This window comes from Megachile rotundata, chromosome 2 (genome assembly GCF_050947335.1).
Source record: "Megachile rotundata isolate GNS110a chromosome 2, iyMegRotu1, whole genome shotgun sequence".
In the NCBI taxonomy this organism is placed as follows: domain Eukaryota; kingdom Metazoa; phylum Arthropoda; class Insecta; order Hymenoptera; family Megachilidae; genus Megachile; species Megachile rotundata.
The window spans coordinates 15,574,488-15,584,342 of NC_134984.1; positions in this window are offsets into that span (position 1 = coordinate 15,574,488).

Consider the following 9,855-nt stretch of genomic DNA (forward strand, 5'->3'; position numbering starts at 1 on the left):
GAGCCACCGACAATGGCTCCTTCTTTTGCAAAACTTCTGTTCAAGAAAAAATATCCTGGAACGAGATACATTTCGAGTCTGACCCTTTCACCTATCTTCTCGAGAAAGGGACGAAAGTTTGGTCGCTGGAGTATCGTAACCAGTATCGTAGAAGAAAAAGACGGGTTGCTTGAAAATATCAACGCGTTGAATGACAAGATATGACTTGTTTCGCCAGACTGGTAAAACAGGGACTTTCAAACTTTTTCTTGTTCGACTTCGTCAGTGTAGATACCGGAAAGTTGGCGACTTTAATCTCAACTATTCGCAACTATTATCGTTTTGATAGAGAAATAACTGAGTTAAATGTACCTCATCTGATCGCAATAAAAATTACAATGTACCTCATCTGATCACTATTAAGATTTTTTGTATCAAACTTCTGTAAAGACTTTCGGTGGTTGCAGCAATAATGTGTACTCGAACCAAACATCTGAAACGCCGTTTTCTCGTGTTCTTATCACAGTGTCAATGATTCTAGAGTGGTCGTTTGTCGAACAAACCGTGGCACGATCCGACAAACGATTCAGGGTTCACGATCTTGATTTCTCATGGTGACCAATTGATTTCCGTTCGACGCGAGAGTTTATCATGACCGTTCCATCGTTTGGTCCGAAGGGACTTGTTTGTAGCAATCTGCCAAGTGTTGCATTTGGAGAATAATTTGCTACTAACTTCCCGAATGAAATTTGCAGAGATTATTCGGCGAAATTGCAATTAAGCCTGATTTAATATAAAATACCCTGAATAAAATTGTGCTACTTCATAAAGCGAGCAATAGGAAAATATTTGCTCTGAAAATTGATAAAAACACACACGTAGAAATATCGACGTTGATCTCCGATATTGTTCGTGTGTATCGAATAAAGTGTCCCGTTCCACATTTTCCTCCCACTTCTTGCTCGCGAATCGATCGTTAAACGAATACCTGGCATTCCAGCGATCTAACCCCTTTCGAGGCACGTGTCGACATCAAACACATTTTAGATCCCCGTTCCAGCGAACACCGTAATCATCGGATAACCGTGCGTGGAAAAAAGGATCGATTCGAACGAGTTTCTCCAGGAAAAAAATTAGAAATCTCTTCAGGATTTTTTTTTTACTTGACAGCAAATGACGCGAATTCAGTCGAGGACGTACGATGACGTTCGGTCGTAGAGTACCGGCTTTTCGGACGTTTAAATGTAATAAAACGCGTGACGGCCGTTCGATTTTGTCCACGGGAGATAATGAAGGACCATTCTGGCAACGATACATTATCCTGACGAGCGCGGCGTAAATATTCGGCACGCGGCCGAACGAAACGCGCCGATTAATCAGGAACATTCGAACGAGAGGTTATTTAACGCTCGGATATACGGAACACGGCCGATCACCCAGCGATTTTATTTATTATTTAAACAGTCGAAATGGGCCGGCCGAAACTCTTTGACAACTACGACTAATCACCGTGAAACGTTCCCCGTTGAAATTGCAGACAACTAGCGAAACACGATTCGCTTGACGAGTCCATAGAACAGGACCGAATGTTAACCATTTTATTGATAGTCGCCTCTATAGACATTTATGGAGGCTCAATCAGTTTTGATAAATTGTAAGATAATAATTGCTCTCGATGAATACGAAATGGACACGAATGGAGATGGAAATATAAAAATGCCTTTGACGCGTTTAATTCGCTGTGGATTTATTTCCCTCTATAGACACATCGGTTAATACGAGTTTGCTCTAATATTTCATTATTCTATTGATGCAATTTATGGATTTTGGGGTTTTCTACAGAACTTCATCGGAACGAATTAACTCGGTTAACACGTTATATACGTCTAACGTCACTTGCATCCTTACATCAGTTAATACGAGTTTGCTCTAATATTTCATTATTTTATTGATCCAATTTACGTATTTTTTAAATTTTTTAGAGAACTTCATCGGAACGAGTTAACTCGGTTAACGCGTTATATACGTCCAACGTCACTTGCATCCTTACATCAGTTAATACGAGTTTGCTCTAATATTTCATTATTCTATTGATCCAATTTATGGATTTTTGGTTTCGTTAAAGAATTTCATCGGAACGAGTTAACTCAGTTAACGCGTTATATACGTCTAACGTCACTTGCATCCTTACAGAAAATGTTCCGAGCGAACTAAACGCATTCTGTAGTTTTCCGGTTCTTACAAAAAATTCACGATCAATGGAACACAATTTTAAGGTACGCGGACAAGCTGAAAGCCCTCGTAAATACAGAATTTCACGTCGTTTCAACTCCCGGGGAAATTTGCCGAAAGAACGGAACAACACAGTAGAAGAACGGTAGACGAAACGCAGATAGATCGAGAGAAAGATAGAGATGCGATAGATGGTTCATTCAGGCCAAACTGACCCCTGTAGCGGAGGATAAAAGCGACAGTTTAAGCCCATTAGGATATTTATGGATTGGCCTTCCACTAACCGAAACGAGGAGTGAGTTGTGTAGAGCAGGGCTTCCCAAACTTTTATGGGCTGAGACACGGTTTAGGAAATTGCCACTTTTTGCCACTACTCGATTGCAATGCGGTATTTTGTTGTGACCAAGGGCTCTAAATTTTTCAATCTCGAAGTTACGACATTCTATGGTCATAAATTTTTCTAGTCGTAAATTATTTGCTCTTCAATGTTTCTAAGTTGCAAATTGTTAAATTTGGGTATTTGTTCATGCGTGAAGGTGTGAATGTGAAAATGTGGAAGTATGTGAGTATGTGAATGTGTGAATGTGTGAATGTCAGAATGTGAGAATGTGAGTATGTGTGAATGTGAGAATGTATAACTGTAAGAATGTGTGAGTGTGTGAGTGTATGAGTATATGAATGTATAAATGTGTGAATATGTAAATATATGCATATGTGCATATGTGCATATGTGTATATGTGCATATGTGAATAGTGAGTATATGAGTGTGTGAATGTATGAATATATAAATATATGAATACGTAAATGTATAAATATATTAATATGCGCAAGTATGCATGTGTGAAGGTGTGAATGTGTGCATTTGTGAAAATTCTTGCACCCTATAATTCTCAAGCTATCAAACTTTCAAATTCTTCAATTTGCTCAATCTTGAATTCCCAGATCACTGAATTCTCATACCCCAAATTCTCACATATCCGGTAATCACACCCCTGAATTCTCATATTCTCAAATTCTCACATATCCAAATTCTTACATTCCTAATCTCTTACATCTCAGAATTCTCACATCTCAAAATTCTTACATATCTGAATTCTCATATATCCAAATTCTCACATATGCAAATTCTCACATATCCAAATTCTCACATCCTCGAATTCTCACATTCCCAAATTCTCACATATCCAAATTCTCACATATCCAAATTCTCACATATGCAAATTCTCACATATCCAAATTCTCACATATGCAAATTCTCACATATCCAAATTCTCACATATCCAAATTTTCACATATGCAAATTCTCACATATCCAAATTCTCACATATGCAAATTCTCACATATCCAAATTCTCACATATCCACATTCTCACATATCCAAATTCTCACATATCCAAACTCTCACATATCCAAACTCTCACATATCCACATTCTCACATATCCAAATTCTCACATCCCCGAATTCTCACATCCCCAAATTCTCACATCCTCGAATACTTAAATCTCCACATCCTCAAATTCTCAAACCCTCGAATACTTAAATCTCCAAATTCTCTAATCCTAAAATCCTCAAATTTCCAAATTCCTCAATACCCAAATTACGGAACTCCTTACCTTCCAAGTTCCAAAGCTTCCAAACCCCAAATTCCTAAACGTTAAAAGCGACATCAGGACCCGCACTTTGGGAATCTCTGACGCGCAGGGCGCGCAAAAGGGCAGTTATTCAAAGCCCCGAGACGGCACGCGACTGTTCTCAACGGTGATTTCTCTCCTTTGAATCGTCTTTTCCGTCAACGAACACCTTTCCAGGGGTGTCGCATCTCTGCTCCACCCGGTCGTAGACTGAAAAACGGGTGCCGGTGATTTACGAGGCTGTCCAACCAGGGTATTCCTTTAATGGGTCGCCTAAAAGTCTCAATTTCACCGCTGATCCGACCTGACGTGACTCGATCGCTTAACGTTTCCACGAATCGGTGTTATTTGCAATTTACCACGATTCCCTTTTTCAAATCCTGCTGCACGACGATCTAATGACCGATAACGTTGAAGTATTACGTGGAAATCACAGTCATTTCCGTGTAATACATGTTTTTCTCACGGAACTTACCGTTCGTTTGCATAATTCCAGGCCGTTTACCTCGAAAATATATTCATCATCTTTCCTTTTTTTTTATAATAATCACGTTTGTATCATGCTTCCTATTTATACAGCTCGGGTATTTTTTCTTTAAATTACGCGCTATTACGAGCCCTCCCATTGTTCGGAAAATGGCAACATTTGCGTTGCGTTCGTGAAATGTGACTTTATTTCCGCCGTGCGGATTTTATTAAAACAATAGATCAGACTCAACACGGATTATTAAAAACTTCTAACACAATTCCTAATTACCTTTCTGAATTCAAGTTGCTACCTCATTCATGAAGTTCAAGAGTAGATCTAACGCAACGAAAAGCAGAGATCTATGATCCGATCGCAGATAATCCGATCGTTAACCAAAAGAGTTTAATTAATCGGCGGCTTAGCAGTCACGTAGCAGCATCGCATTAACGTGCTCGCATTTTCCAGTTGGCCACGAATCTCGCATTCTGCAGACGCTCTCCTTTCTTCCTCTTTAATAAGAGCCGCCTGTGTACACGCTTGTATTTCGACTTCCGGCTGGTCGGAGTCCCCCGGTGCCTAACAGAGATGCATTGTGTGCAACGAAGCACCTGGCACGCGCCAGCTCCTGTCTTTATGTAGCCGCCCACTCTCTTCTCTTTCCCTCTTCGTCGGCCACCTCGTACACCTCTGTTCACCGGTGGTTCGCGTTGTTTCTTCCTCCTGCTTACCGTACGTCCCATCCTGTGTCCTTCTCCCTCTCTCTCTTCCTCTTTCGCGTATCACCCACACGCGCGCACGCCACTCGTTATCCTGTGGATATCCTCCGGACGTCTGGGTTCTCCGTTCGAGTTTCTAACAAGATTTTCATCTCTGATATCCGTCGGACTCACCGGTGAACCGGGACGCAGACTATTAGCGATAAAACTTGTTCGGTAAGTTCGTAATTCAACGAGGAATAAAGTGTATCTTAATAAATGCGACCGAATTTTCGATGATGAAAATGGCCGCGCGAAATGGGATACATTTAGAATAGATTTGCTTGTTGCAATTTATGCTTCTGATACTATTATTGATAGGTTGATTATTAAAATCGACAGGTATGATCACTATAATAGGTCTCAGATTTTTACCTTTGAGACTAATGAACTTTTTGGAAATTATTATTTTTATATTTAGGTACTATCTCTTTCTCTATGTTTCAGCTTCAGTGCACACTGGAAATTTTCTTAGAAAATTTTGTTATGAAATTGTTTATTTAAAATTGTTGCATTGAGTCAAATGGTCAATATGAGTTGTCTCTTGAGTGCAAAAGATGCTCACATATTAGCAACAGCTGTGAATGACTGCCTAAAATATTGTAGGTTAAGAGGTTAATTTTGCTTGAGATTAAATTAAGTCAAGTTTGAAATCGATTTAACACAGATAGACTGGTAAATTTAACTGGTAACTTGAACACTACGATAAATAGTAAAATCTGTTAATAATATTTCATTGCGAAAGAAAAGATACCATTAATCTTAATAGAGTAACCCTACAGTGAAGTGTGTAAATGACTTCAGTGTCAAAATGTCTTCCAGACTCAAAATGTTTTCCAGACTCAAAATGTCTTCCAGATTCAAAATGTCTTCCAGATTCAAAATGTCTTCCAGACTCAAAATGACTACCACATTAAAAATGATTTCCAGATTAAAAAATAAAAATAAAGAAATGAAACATAATTAATTGTTCTCTTTCCCAACAAAAGTTGCATTTAAAAATGGAGTTCGATTGAAAATGCCGGCAACTTAGCTTTCTGGCGACGCCTCAGCTAATTACACGTCCCGTTAAGGAGGCAACGATCCGTTGGTAAATAAACCGATCGTCGTAAAGTAGTCTCGAGCTACCCTCATAATTCGAAGGGTCGTCTGGGTCGTCCCCCATAGCCGACATACGATAGCAGTTGCTGGCACGCGTCTACGATGTCTGTCAAAATATGCGTCGAATCGTTGCAGCCCCCCGATCCGTTTGCTGCTCGTCATTCTCGACCCTTCGAAGGGCAGAAGGCACGTTCTACGTATACCTTCTCACCCTCCCTTCTCTTGTCTGTCGTCTGTCGATTTTCTCTCCGAAACTCTCCGTTTTCTCCACACACGCTTGCTGTTTGCCTTGATTCTTCGAAATTGAATGGTCAGGAAAAATTCTTAACAATTTTCACTCGTTAATGTTTAACTTTTTTAACTAATGTTTACGTAACCTTTGTTGAGACTTTTATGTCTTAATTTATTGTTGAATTTCTTTGTTATTCGAATTGAATATTAAATCTGAATATTCGAAATGAATATTAAATTTTTGAGGTTAGGTTGCACGTGGTATTTTACCACCTTGAAAATGTTACATGATATAAATGTTAAATAATCAAACTAAATGACAAAATTCCAACTGAAGATATTATTGCCTTCAAAATCATCTGCGTAAAGTTCTAGATTCCAGATTAAACGTATTGAGTCTTACGTTATAATTAAACTTGATCAGCAAGGATTGATACCTTTCAATTGAACGTGACTTGCTGGAAATAGTTTCTAGAAGCAGGTAGACCGCGAACGATAAGATAAGGTTCGCTAAATCGAATCTTATCTAGGCGCCTAAGTCATATCGTCTTTCGCGGTAGAAAGCATCGGTATTTTCCTTTTCTTATTTTTTTATGAAAGGCGGCAACGATAGTCGAGGAAAAGGTTGGCTGTTCTGTTATCGCTCGTCATCGTAATTAACGCGTGCCGTCACGCGGACGATAAAAATCGCCGTAGTTGCGCAGAGCTGGTCGGTGACTCATCGGGTCGTTTGCTTCCTTCTGGCGACGCCGTGTCACCGGAAGCCCTTAACTTTCGCGGAAATTAATAACGTTTCAATCGATCCTTCAAACGCCGGTACGCTAACCGCAGCAGAAACGTTCGAAGAAAAAAGACCACGAAATTAGCCATATAACGACTTGTTAAACTTCGTTAACGAACTTAATCGGTTTTTTAATGAAATTTGATCGAATCGACGACAGACGATGTTGAAATCTATCGAGTGAGGCACATTTTTCCTGCTTTAACCAACGATAATTTAACCCTTCTTCGAACAGATGATATCCCAGGGCTATTATTTTGTGTAAATACTCCGCACGCAACACGCTACTCGTCACACGATACACGCTGCACACTGCGATATGCACGCGACGAGTTATATTTACGTGTTGCTCCGAGCATGATCACATTTTCTCCAAATTCTCGAATCCAAAGATTGACCCAGTTAATCTTTGATCTTGTTTCGTTTCGTGAGTCATAAATCTCGCGGAGAGAGAGCACAGATAATCGATATTAAGACGGCGCGGCGATAAACAGCCGTTGTAGTCTTATCACGAAAACCTGTGAAGATAGGTCAGTGGACTGGTCGAAGGAATTCATCGGGAAAAAGAATTATTGAGAACACGCGTCATGCAGGATAAGGAGAAATGGATGGTGATTTCTTTCTTTCTTTCTCGCAATAAAAGCATACGAGCGAGCCATCGTAACTCGGTCGAATGACAAGGGAAGGGCTGGAAGGTGTCGTATATACTGATAAACGTGTGGCATTTAAAGGGATTTATCGTAACCTCTCGCCGCCGTAGAAGTCTTCTTTATCTGACCCAAGAAAATGCCTACGTAGAACAGCGACTTCTTTTTTATCCTATCACAATAGAAGTTATAGAAATCCCTACATCACTGAAAATTTTACTTCTTCGGAGACAAATCATAACCGAAACATATTGTTAAATTCAAGCAAGTTATACTATTTATAAATTATATTAACTAACTGGTCCATCGGTATACAAGTTTAACATTTTGATAAAATACTTCTCAAGATTTTTATCAAAATAAAGAATGCAAGTACATCTACAATATTCACTATATTATTTTTAATTTTACACCAGACTGCATTTAAAGAGCTTAATATTGTATTTCGATAGATTAATATTAAGATAAAAGGACAGGTTCGATCATGGAATACTTGATTCTCGAGCAGAGAGACATACGTACAGATTGTCTACATAATTTAATTTTACATTAGTATGCATTGCAGATCACTTTAATATCAAGAAAGAAATAGTCCATATAGTGTGACCACAGTTGAATACTTGATAACTAACCAAAAAGACACATGTACAGATTATCTACATAATTTAATTTTACATCAGTGTGCATTGAACAGCTCAACATTAAGAAAGAAATAACCACATAGTTTGACCATCATTGAATACTTGATACCAAACCAAAAAGACATATGTACAGATTGTCTACCTAATTTAATTTTACATTAGTATGCATTGTACATAGATCAGTTTAATATCAAGAAAGAAATAATAGTCCACATAGTTTGACCATCATTGAACACTTGATACCAAACCAAAAAGACAAATACACAGATTATCTACATATTTAATTTTACATCAGTGTGCATTGAACAACTCAACATTAAGAAAGAAATAACCACATAGTTTGACCATCATTGAATACTTGATACCAAACCAAAAAGACATATGTACAGATTGTCTACCTAATTTAATTTTACATTAGTATGCATTGCAGATCAGTTTAATATCAAGAAAGAAATAATAGTCCACATAGTTTGACCATCATTGAACACTTGATACCAAACCAAAAAGACAAATACACAGATTATCTACATATTTAATTTTACATCAGTGTGCACTGAACAGTTCAACATTAAGAAAGAAATAACCAAATAGTTTGACCATTACAGAATCAATATTCGGTTCAGAGAGACATATGTAGCGAAATGCTAAGGATCGCGCAGGCCAGTAGGTATTTGCGTTAATAGGCGAATTAATATTAATGCACGTATTAATTGTATGCCGATACCGCGAGATATCAATATTGATAACAGTGACCGAATCTTCGACATTGCTCGGTCATCCGTAACCCGCATATATCCACAACTAAACCACGATCTCGAATTTATAGCGTGGCTGTCGCGGCTCTATTATTATCGGCCCATCAGCCCCTAAATTCGCGCTCTTTTGGCTACCTCCTCTAATGACCGGCAATCATACATCCATGTTAACAGGGACGTCTTTTAGAATTTACTTTTGCCTTTATCGACGAGGACGATTGCAATGTGCACACAGGTCAAATTTTCTACAATTCCAGAAGACCTCCACAGTAATTATTCTGCAACGTTATAGGGCGCCATTTTAACAAATTATCGAGATATTCATTTCCAAATATTTTCACATGTGTCTGAACGTGTCTCTATTTTAAGTACATTGAGTTTTAATATTTTTACATTTTTAATACAATTGTTTTATAATTTTTAATACCTTTTTATTTATAATATAAAAGAATGGTAGATACGAGAAGGATAGTAGATAAAATTTCTTTAAGTTGGCAATACTTGACGCCATGTTTGCTGCCATTCAGCACGTCTCGCAGTTTCTAAATGACAAATATCGAGACTATGTATGCAAACAACGGTGAAACGTCCTCCATCGCCCATCAAAGTTTTTCTTCTTTCCTCGTTAAGCA